Source organism: Stenella coeruleoalba, assembly GCF_951394435.1.
Source record: "Stenella coeruleoalba genome assembly, chromosome: 14".
NCBI classification, from domain to species: Eukaryota; Metazoa; Chordata; class Mammalia; order Artiodactyla; family Delphinidae; genus Stenella; species Stenella coeruleoalba.
In genome coordinates, this window is record NC_137160.1 from 22247424 (window position 1) to 22259642 (window position 12219).

A 12219-nucleotide genomic window follows, 5' to 3' on the forward strand; every position below is an offset into this window, starting at 1 on the left:
TTCACTCAGCCCATCAAGTCACATCATGGTATACAGAACTACCCATATGCCTACATTCAGGGACTCCCAGAAATCTCTAGTTAATAGTATAGTTTCTGTTGGCTGACTGCCTGGATTGAACCCCAGCCCATCACTCCCTAAATGTGGGGCTCTGGGCAAATAACATCTGTACTCCTTAGTTTTCCATCTGTAAAATGGAGCTTAAGACTATACCTTCCTCAAAAAGCCCTTGTGAAGATGAAGTGAGATTGCATGTTAAACTCTCAGAACAGTGACTAACACATACTAAGGGCTCAAAAATATCAGCTAATTTTTATTAAAAGAGGCTAGGTACGAGCCACTATGGAGAACAGTATGGAGGTTCCTTAAAAGAACTAAAAATAGAGTTACCATATGATCCAGCAAGCTTATCCCTGGGCATATACCCAGAGAAAACTCTAAATCAAAAAGATACATGCACGCTAATGTATACAGCAGCACTATTTACAATAGCCAAGACATGGAAACAACCTAAATGTCCACCGACAGATAAATGGATAAAAAGATGTGGTACATTTATACAATGGAATATTACTCAGCCATAAAGAGAATGAAATAATGCCATTTGCAGCAACATGGATGGATCTAGAGACTATCATATTAAGTGAAGTAAGTCAGACAGAAAAAGACAAATTTCATATGATATTGCTTATATGTGGAATCTAAACAAAATGATACAAGTGAACTTATTTACAAAACAGAAACAGACTCACAGACATAGAAAACAAATTTGTGGTTACCAACAGGGAAATGGGGGAAGGATAAATTAGGAGTTTGGGATTAACGGATACACACCACCACAAATAAAATAAATAAACTAAATGTATGTATAAAATAAATGAAATAAATATATAGCACAGAGAACTATATTCAATATCTTTTAATAACCTACAATGGAAAAGAATCTGAAAAAGAATGTATATATATATATATGTGTGTGTGTGTATATATTTGTGTGTGTGTGTAACTAAACCACTACGTTGTACACCTGAAACACAACGTTGTAAATCAACTACACTTCAATTAAAAAAAAGAGAGAGAGAGGCAGTTGCCCCAGTCTCCACAGTCGCTTTAGGCGTCAGCTCTGTTGCAGGCGCCTCTGACTGAGCTTCGCCTGGTGTACTGACGGACGGACGGACGGACGGACTGACGCGAGGCCGCGCTCCCACCGGCCTCCTCCGACCGCCCAGCGGCCGGCAAACACCACGGGCAACGCTGCCGAGTCCCAGCCCGAAGGCAGGCAGCCTGGCGAAGACTTTCAAGATTTTTCTCCCTGTTGCAGGACTTATGGTTAAAGTTCCTGTGAGGTTGTATTTGTCCTGTAAATTACTGCTTTTCCAAAGCCTCCTGTTAATGTCCCCTGATGACGGTGGCTTTTACGCGACCATTGTCGCGGGGGCGAGGCTGCGTGCGGTGCTGGCGGTGTTCGTGTTCATCGCGTGGAAGGAGGGGATGCCTGACTGGCGGGAAGAGAAAAACGAGGGGGGCAGCCCTTGCTTCCAAGCTACAGGCGTGGCCGGGAAGCCCTGAAAGAGGTTTTCTTTTTTTTCTTGTCCGTGTTTAAAAAAAAAAAAAAAGTGTGGGTTTTTTGTTTTGGGGGATTTTTTCTGTTTAAGTGGGGTGGACGGTGGCGGGGAGGGAAATTAACTATTTACTGTAGCTTATACTTTGGTAAAAATGTGGGGCGGGGTGGAGGGCTGACATTTTTCTCGACTGCCTGTTACGTGCCAAGTGCTTTTCGTTCTGGACAAAATGCTTTTGACTGAGATCATGTTTGACCCATGCAAATATTAGTGTCAAAATAGAAGCTAGGATAAAGTAACACTTATTAGTAGGTTTAGAATTTATTTCACATTAAAATACGTGTCCTGAGGTAATTTTTATGGCTTGGCTCAAGCAACAGTTTTAAGAGTGCACCTTCACTGATGCTGTTCACAGAGATGTGGACGTGCTGTCGCTGCTTTCTACCTCTGCCTACTCTGTAGCCTATTATGATGATGAAGTTGACGAAGTAAACCAGTATCAGCGACTAGGTCCAGAAGACCTGGAAAAAACTGAAATAGGTCCTGAACCCACTCTTTTTGGTAAGGCAAAGTCCTCCTGCATGCAACTGCACTACAGATATAAAGAAGCAAGTGGCTATTTCCACAACCTGAGAGCTGTAGTGCGCAATCCAGTAGAGGACGGAAAAGATACCCTTTGATATCTTTTCTGCAGATACTGCAGAGATGCTGCAGATCACCAAGCAAGTCATGGGATTAGATGTACCTATAACAGAGAGGAAGCTTGAGAGGAGGCGCAGTAAACCTCATGAAAACATCACTGGCATCAGATCTCAAAACCAAGGCTCTTTGGCCCAGGGAAAAAAAAATGTAATGAGCAAATTTTCATCTCTAAATCAAAAAGTGAAACAGACCAAATCCAATATAAATATTGGCAATCTACGAAAGCTAGGGAACTTTACAAAACCTGAAATGAAAGTTAACTCTCTAAAACCAAACTTAAAGTAAATCTTTGGGAGTCTTGAAATCATGGAAAACGCTAGTATGATGGATAAGAAAGCCCAGGCAGTCAGATGGGGAAATGTCTTCAGAGAATGACTCACACCACTCTGATGAATTCCTTACTCTGATGAATTCCAAGTCTGATGAAGACAGGCAGCTAGCTAACTCTCTAGAGAATGCAGGGCCAGTAGACTATGTGCTTCCTAGCTGTGGTAGTATTGCTTCAATACCTCGATTAGGCAGTCGATCCCAGTCTATGAGCGACACTGATATTAGCATTCATGTTCCTTCAGAGGTTATTATTGCTCATGAAAGTGGGCCTGGAAAAGGCTGTGAGTCTTCTCTGAAGAAAAGTCCTTCGTCTGACAACATAAACAACACTGACTGGCTTTGCCAAGTCCACGGATATTTATTGCCACAGATTTGTTCAAGATGCACAAAACAAAATGGGCCAGCTGTCAGAAAGCAGGTCTGTTTCTCAGGCTAGTGAGGGAGGAAATCACATGACCAATCAAGTTTCTAACGAAGACGCTCAATTTGAATCAATGGAACAGATACCTTCTCTACCATCTCAATTAGATGTGCCTTTGTCTGCAACAGGCCCACAGCTTTTGTCAGTTGAACCAGTGCATTCAGTTGTATCTCAAAAGACCCCCGGCTCCGAATCTGGCACACTTGAACTTGAGAGAGGGCTTCACGTAACTCCTTCTCCTTTAGAGAGCTGTAGCAGCAGAGCAGTCTCTCCCTTTGCAAAGATTCGAAGTTCCATTGTCCAGGCCGCTAATATCACCTAAGCTGGATTAACCCAGGGGATAAGCTTTGCCATGGCAAGGGTTCAGAAGAGCCCTGCAGAACCTGAAGTAGTTAATGAAGTCCAGCAGAAAGAACTTAAAAATGTTTACTCAATGCAGACACACATAATTCAGATTTAGTTTTTAGCCACTCAGAATCCTGTGGCTTTTATTTAATCCAAAAAAAAAAGGAGGTGTCATATAACCTGTACTGTCTTTGAATCTAGGGATCACAAATTCTAATTATGTTTATTTGGAAAGATTTTAAAAGGAGACTGAACCTGAGAGCTAGGACAATGGAAGTGCATCATTCTAGAATGTGTAGACCTGAGTAGCTTATATACTACAGAGCAGTTTTCTCTTTAAAAGTAATTCAGGAATAGATTACTTTGGGACACAATAACCTGAACCTTTTTTGGAGTGGTGTGGGTGGGCAGAATGCATGAAGCAGACACAAAGGGTGGACGTGGATCCATTTAGGTGATTAGCATTTTTCATAATTTGTTTTTGTTCTGTTTGTCAGTTCATTTCAAGGTAAATACTTAGTTTTTAGTGACTTCAAAGTGTTACTAGTATGGAGAAGCATTTTCATATAAAAACTATTGGTTTAGTTCTTGATGGCTTAACCATTCCCTGTAAAGAGCTAATTGAGGGCTAATGGCGCTACAGTCAAGAAATGAATGCCCATTTGATCCTAATTTTCCCCACATTCTACTTAAATTTAAAATACTGCTACCTTGTACACCTCAAAGTCTAGGAGCATTAAGACTTGTCAGTCATAAAACCTGAGATGTCAGATGTGAATACCAGCACCTATTAATTTTGCTCTCTTTTCAGAAATGTTAAGAATGTATACATATTGGATACCGGTAATGCTTGAAAGAAGTCTTTCAAGTTGTAATTTTTGGCAGGGGGCAGTCCATGACATCCTGTGTAGACAAGCACAACTGTTGAAAATTTAGTCTGAAGCACAACTGTGCTAAAACTTTAGGTTTTATGACTGTAACCTTGGTCACGTGGAACCAGGGCCTTGTCTGTAAGCCTATACAGTAAGAAAGTTGCACACCTTATTCCAAACAAGTATTGATTTGTCTGATATCTTTCGAGTCTTACTCTGTTGAAGTGATTCTCAGCTAAACATTGTCTGTTGTAACTTTGATATTTCCACTTTTGTTATTTATTAGTGGTATCTTTTTTTGAAGTGTCAGATGTTGTGACTATTTAAAATAAAATATCATTGTAATTTAAAAAGAAAAAAACAGAAACTAGGCAGTTAATATTTCAACTACTAGTTTCCTTTCTGCATTCACCTTATTTGGAGTGAAACATTATTATAGAAATGTATTCTTTTTTTTTCTTTAATGGATCTTTATTGGAGTATAATTGCTTCACAGTACTGTGTTAGTTTCTGTTGTACAACAAAGTTAATCAGCCACATACATACATATGTCCCCATATGCTCTCCCTCTTGCATCTCCCTCCCACCCTCCCTATCCCATCCTTTTAGATCATCACAAAACACCAAACTGATCTCCCTGTGCTATGCGGCTGCTTCCCACCAGCCAACTATTTTACATTCGGTAGTGTATATATGTCGATGCTACTCTCACTTCGCCCCAGCTTCCCCCTCCCACTCCATGTCCTCAAGTACATTCTCAATGTCTACGTCTTTATTCCTGCCCTGCAACTAGGTTCATCAGTACCATTTTTTTTTTTTTTTAGATTCCATATATACGCATTAGCATACAGTATTTGTTTTTCTCTTTCTGACTTCACTCTGTATGACAGACTCTAGGTCCATCCACCTCACTACAAATAACTCAACTTTGTTTCTTTTTATGGCTGAGTAATATTCCATTGTACATATGTGCCACATCTTCTTTATCCATTCATCTGTCACTGGACATGTAGGTTGCTTCCATGTACTGGCTATTGTAAATAATGCTGCTATGAACACTGGGGTCCATGTATCTTTTCAAATTAGTGTTTTTCTCTCTTTTCAGATATACACCCAGGAGTGGAATTGGCGGTCATATGGTAGTTCTTTTAGTTTCTTAGAAACCTCCATACTGTTTTCCATAGTGGCTGCACTAATCTACATTTCCACCGTGAGTGCAGGAGGGTTCCTTTCCTCCCAGGTGTGATATTCTTTATAGTCAGTGCCTTCACATACATTATTTCATTACACTCCCTTAACAACCTTATAGGTCACACAGAGAAGAAAAATTGTCTCCTTTTAAAGATGAAGAAACTGGGAATCAGAGATATAAGTTCTCACCAAGATCACACAGCTGTGGCAGAGGGAAGAATAAAATCCAGGTTTCCCGGCTCCATTCTACACCTGTTTGCATAATGTTTATATATAGACAAGGGGACTCACTGAATCAATGCAGGAATCCTTAAAGGATTGTCAGAGTTCTCAAGACATAGTCCTCAGTTACTATAATTTGTCTCATTTTTTTGGCTTAGATCACAAAGGTACCCACTAAATCACCTGTCACCTTGCAAAGGGGAAGACAAGGAAGAGTAGCCACTTCCTCTCTGACCCTCACCTTCTAACACCGATCACTCTGTTAGACTAGTTATGTTGTCACCTTGTGTGCTTCAAAGAGTGAGAGAAACACACTCCTTCACCAAGGTCTTGCGGAAAGGCAGTATGGGGGTCTATCACAAAGGAATACATCAGAGGTAAGTAAGACCCCAAAGACAGATGGTCAGAGAAGGACCCTGTTTTGAGGGAGGGCCAGGAGAAGGTAAATGCCACAGTAGAACCTCAGTGTTCTCTCTGATCTGTGAACAGCCCTGTTGGGGAAAGTTCCAAAGTAAATTATAGACCTTCTCTCCCCATCCCCAGGGCCATGAACATAAGTTCTCTAAATATTAAATTTTTATATTTAATTCTATTAGTTACTACCTATATTTGTGTGTATGTAAATATTTAATATCTTCTTACAGAGGTAGCACCCAAGAAACAGAGAGGTTAAGTACCTTGTTCAGGTGCATTCAGCATAATCAGTGGTATAGCAATAAGGACTTCTGTGCCTAGCAACATTATTTATTATAAGTTGTTTATATTATTATACTGTCTCCCCAGGGATCTTGCAGGGTCTTTAATGCCAGGGTCTGGATCGTACGCATCTGTCCCATACTGCCTTGCGAGTTATTAGACAAAGAAGAGATCTCAGTGGAGTTAGAATAACTAGGCTCCAATTGTGTCCATGGGCCAAGCAGGTCCTCCTGTGGACCTTCACTTCATCATCTCCAAAATGATTAGACTCAGTTCATGGGACCTCTTCCAGCTCTAACATTCAATGATCCTATTATGCCCTGTTCCTCCCCAACTGCAGAGCACAGCAAGAAATAAGCTTCCTTCCAAATAACGACTTGGGGCACCTCCACCCCTGTCCGCGGGCAGCCCCAGCACGGTGCTCCGGTAGACCAGGAGAAGATTTAGGCCCCTGCCTCTCCCTCGCTGCTCCCTCTTCCCCCCCTGCCGCACTTTCCCCCTACACACCTGTCTCCAGACCTTGGCTTCCTGGGTCACAGTGGGAAACTCCCACCTACCAGCTGCGTTGGTTTTATTCTTGAGAAAAGAGAACAGCTGGGTGATTTAAAGATGGAACTTACGACCCACTTAACTAGTCAACTCTAGTTGTCAAGCCCCGAAGCTGCATTTAAGGACTGGAGCTGTGGATGTGACATGAAAGCCAAGAGGCCCAGATGCTTTGTTCCCAACCCTCCCCTGCCAGCAGGAGGGACTGCATACTTTATGAGATTTTTTCCAAAGAGCTTCTGCTGGGTTGCTTTGGTCTTTTTCTTTTCTTTATAAAAGGTATTTACTAGTGTATGGTCTTTTAAGCCTTTTGGCTTAGGGAAGAAAGAGGGTCAGCACGTTAACAAATTAGACATGTTCCCCCTGGCCAGGCCATCGAAAGCTAATTTTTACTTGGACTCAGCCTAACCCATCTTTAGCTCCTGACAGTATCTAAATGATGGAAAGCTTTGTTCAAATTCATAAAATATTTTACAGAGGAGTAAAACAGATCTTACAGACTCGTTTCTCATTAAAAAGTCAATGCCGGGAACATCTGATGCTATAGAACTGTCTGATTCAACTTGGCGGGTCAAGCCTGACTAATCCTATCTTCTGACGGGTGAATTTATTTCGCCTGAAAATGATTTCCTCACAAGCTGACAGATTATGTACTCTAAACTTATACTTTTATAAGACATTACTAGAATGTGGATCAAACCTAATTCATCCATTAAACAAAATGCAGGGAAAAAATCTACACTGCAAATTAATACTTAGAAGCCACAAGCAAGGAATTCTAAGTCCTATTAGAAACTGGATGGTGTCCGCAGCCAAAGAGCAGAGTCAGAAAGAACACTTGGAAGAAAACCTTTTTCAAGTTTACATAGTCTGAGTCCATAGCTGTTATAGTTGGAAAACATGAGAACCTACTTTTTCAAACTTTCCTTAGAATCAGTAAATTAAGACAAATACTACTATATGACATAAAGACCACTGGACCCAGAATCAGAACTGGGTTCTATGTTTAGTTCTGCCTCTTACTCATTTTGGAATACTAGGGGGAAAAACACTTCCCCTGTCTGGACCCCAATCACTTCATCTATTAGTGTAGGTTTCAAACTTGTCTTTTTATTGCATCCAGCAGTTTTGTTCTTTGGCTCTCAATTTAAGTGTTAATTACAGAGACAAACTTCTAATGTGGGCCCTAAATATTTCGGCCTCTTTTCCAAGGTCAAATCCACACTCACCTTGTTAACCCTCACTTCATCTTTAGAAATGCCTGCTACGGTCTCTCATTTTAGAGTGCTGCTTTCAGAAATGTGTCTTTAGCTAATGTGTCTTTTTAGCTATTTTTATGTGTAATTCTTAGTGTTTTTTCTGGGTAAACTGTTATCCTAATACCCAAAACACGATTTCCCATGTGTTCTCCAAATGTCCCCATTTTTCTTTCTGGGCAGAGCTAAGATTACATGTCTCTGCCACTTTTTTTTTTTTTTTAAACATTTTTATTGGAGTATAATTGTTTTACAATGGTGTGTTAGTTTCTGCTATATAACAGTGTGAATCAGCTATATATATACATATATCACCATTTCTCCTCCCTCTTGCGTCTCCTTCCCACACTCCCTATCCCACCCCTCTAGGTGGTCACAAAGCACCGAGCTGATCTCCCTGTGCTATGTGGCTGCTTCCCACTAGCTATCTGTTTTACATTTGGTAGTGTATATATGTCCATGCCACTCTCTCACTTTGTCCCAGCTTACATTCCCCCCTCCCTGTGTCCTGAAGTCCATTCTCTATATCTGCGTCATTATTCCTGACCTGCCCCTAGGTTCATCATAACCAATTTTTTTTTCTTTTAGATTCCATATATATGTGTTAGCATATGGTATTTGTTTTTCTCTTTCTGACTTACTTCACTCTATATGACAGACTCTAGGTCCATCCACCTTACTGCAAATAACTCAATTTCGTTTCTTTTTATGGCTGAGTAACATTCCATTGTATATATGTGCCACATCTTCTTTATCCATTCATCTCTTGTTGGACACTTGGGTTGCTTCCATGTCCTGGATATTGTAAATAGAGCTGAAATGAATATTGTGGTACATGACTCTTTTTGAATTATGGTTTTCTCAGGGTATATGTCCAGTAGTGGGATTGCTAGGTCGTATGGTAGTTCTATTTTTAGAATTTTAAGGACCTCATACTGCTCTCCATAGTGGCTGTATCAATTTACATTCCCACTAACAGTGCAAGAGGGGTCCTTTTTCTCCACACCCTCTCCAGCATTTATTGTTTGTACATATTTTGATGATGGCCATTCTGACTGTCATGAGGTGATATCTCATTGTAGTTTTGATTTGCATTTCTCTAATGATTAGTGATGTTAAGCATTCTTTCCTGTGTTTGGTGGCAATCTGTATATCTTGTTTGGAGAAATGTCTATTTAGGTTTTCTGCCCATTTTTGGATTGGGTTGCTTGTTTTTTTGATATTGAGCTTCATGAGCTGCTTGTATGTTTTGGAGATTAATCCTTTGTCAGCTGCTTCATTTGCAAATATTTTCTCCCATTCTGAGGGTTCTCCTTCATCTTCTTTATGGTTTCCTTTGCTGTGCAAAACTTTAAGTTTCATTAGGTCCCATTTGTTTATTTTTGTTCTTATTTCCATTTCTCTAGGAAATGGGTCATATAGGATCTTGCTGTAATTTATGTCATAGAGTGTTCTGCCTATGTTTTCCTCTAAAAGTTTGATAGTGTCTGGCCTTATATTTAGGTCTTTAATCCATTTTGAGTTTATTTTTCTGTACAGTATTAGGGAGTGTTCTAATTTCATTCTTTTACATGGACCTGTCCAGTTTTCCCAGCACAACTTATTGAAGAGACTGTCTTTTCTCCATTGCATATTCTTGCCTCCTTTATCAAAGATAAGGTGACCATACGTGTGTGGGTTTATCTCTGGGCTTTCTATCCTGTTCCATTGATCTATATGTCTGTCTTTGTGCCAGTACCATACTGTCTTGATTACTTTAGGTTTGTAATATAGTCTGAAATCCAGGAGCCTGATTCCTCCAGCTCCGTTTTTCTTTCTCAAGATTGCTTTGGCTATTCTGGTTCTTTTGTGTTTCCATACAAATTGTGAAATTTTTTGTTCTAGTTCTGTGAAAAATGCCAGTGGTAGTTTGATAGGGATTGCATGGAATCTGTAGATTGCTTTGGGTAGTTTAGTCATTTTCACAATGTTGATTCTTCCAATCCAAGAACATGGTATATCTCTCTATCTTTTGGATCACCTTTAATTTCTTTCATCACTGTCTTATAATTTTCTGCATCCAGGTCTTTTGTCTTCTTAGGTAGGTTTTTTCCTAGATATTCTCTTTGCTGCAGTTGTAAATGGGAGTGTTTTCTTAATTTCACTTTCAGATTTTTCATCATTAGTGTATAGGAATGCAAGAGATTTCTGTGCATTAATTTTGTATCCTGCTACTCTACCAAATTCATTGATTAGTTCTAGTAGTTTTCTGGTAGCATCTTTAGGATTTTCTCTGTAAAGTATCATGTCATCTGCAAACAGTGACAGTTTTAATTCTTCTTTACTGATTTGGATTCCTTTATTTCTTTTTCTTCTCTGATTGCTGTGGCTAAAACTTCCAAAACTATGTTGAATAATAGTGGTGAGAGTGGGCAACCTTGTCTTGTTCCAGATCTTAGTGGAAATGGTTTCAGTTTTTCACCATTGAGAATGATGCTCGCTGTGGGTTTTTCATATATGGCCTTTATTATGTTGAGGTAAGTTCCCTCTAGGCCTACTTTCTGGATGGTTTTTATCATAAATGGGTGTTGAATTTTATGAAAAGATTTTTCTGCATCTACTGAGATGATCATATAGTTTTTTATCCATCAGTTTGTTAATATGATGTATCACATAGATTGATTTGAATATATTGAAGAATCCTTGCATTCCTGGGATAAACCCCACTTGATCATGGTGTATGATCCTTTTAATGTGCTGTTGGATTCTGTTTGCTAGTATTTTTTTGAGGATTTTTGCATCTATGTTCATCAGTAATATTAGCCTGTAGTTTTCTTTCTTTGTGACATCTTTGTCTGGTTTTGGTATCAGGGTGATGGTGACCTCATAGAATGAGTCTGGGAGTGTTCCTCACTCTGCTATATTTTGGAAGTTTGAGGATAGGTGTTAGCTCTTCTCTAAATGTTTGATAGAATTCACCTGTGAGGCCATCTGGTCCTGGAGTTTTGTTTGTTGGAAGATTTTTAATAACAGTTTCAATTTCAGTGCTTTCAAATTTCAGTGCTTGTGATTGCTCTGTTTATATTTTCTATTTCTTCCTGGTCCAGTCTCAGAAGATTCTGCTTTTCTAAGAATCTGTCCATTTCTTCCAGGTTGTCCATTTTATTGGCATAGAGTTGCTTGTAGTAATCTCTCATGATCCTTTGTATTTCTGCAGTGTGAGTTATTACTCCCTTTTTTCATTTCGAATTCTATTGATTTGAGTCCTCTTCCTTTTTTTCTTGATGATTCTGGCTAACGGTTTATCAATTCTGTTTATCTTCTCAAAGAACCAGCTTTTAGTTTTATTTATCTTTGCTAAAATTTCCTTCATTTCTTTTTAATTTATTTCTGATCTGATCTTTATGATTTCTTTCCTCTGCTAACTTTGGGTTTTCTTGTTCATGTTTCTCTAATTGCTTTAGGTGTAAGATTAGGTTGTTTATTTGAGACGTTTCTTGTTTCTTTTTTTTTTTTTTTTTTTTTTGGTACGCGGGCCTCTCACTGCTGCGGCCTCTCCCGTTGCGGAGCACAGGCTCCGGACGCGCAGGCCCAGCGGCCATGGCTCACGGGCCCAGCCGCTCCGCGGCACGTGGGATCCTCCCGGACCGGGGCACGAACCCGCGTCCCCTGCATCGGCAGGCGGACTCTCAACCACTGCGCCACCAGGGAAGCCCCGTTTCTTGTTTCTTGAGGTAGGATTGTATTGCTATAAACTTCCCTCTTACAACTGCTTTTGCTTCATCCCACAGGTTTTGGGTCATCGTGTTTTCATTGTCATTTGTTTCTAGGAACTTTTTGATTTCCTTTTTGATTTCTTCAGTCATCTTTGGTTATTTAGTAGTGTATTGTTTAACCTCCATGTGTTTGTAGTTTTTACAGATATTTTCCTATAATTGATATCTAGTCTCATAGCATTGTGGTCGGAAAAGATACTTGATACAATTTCAATTTTCTTAAATTTACCAAGGCTTGATTTGTGAGCCAAGATATAGTCTATCCTGGAGAATGTTACATGAGCACTTGTGAAGAAAGTTTATTCTGTTGTTGTTGGATGG

General features: G+C 39.7%; 1 long non-coding RNA gene and 1 pseudogene across 2 annotated transcripts in view; one reads left to right on the plus strand and one right to left on the minus strand.

Annotated features, from left to right (window-relative positions):
- Positions 1 to 12219, minus strand: part of LOC307197492 — a 739380-nt gene that overhangs the window by 381501 nt on the left and 345660 nt on the right. The window lies entirely within an intron of this gene.
- LOC307196948 (phosphatidylinositide phosphatase SAC2-like) lies at positions 1393 to 3475 on the plus strand (annotated as a pseudogene). Its single transcript has 2 exons — positions 1393 to 1549; positions 1950 to 3475. The product of its transcript is annotated as a phosphatidylinositide phosphatase SAC2-like (transcript).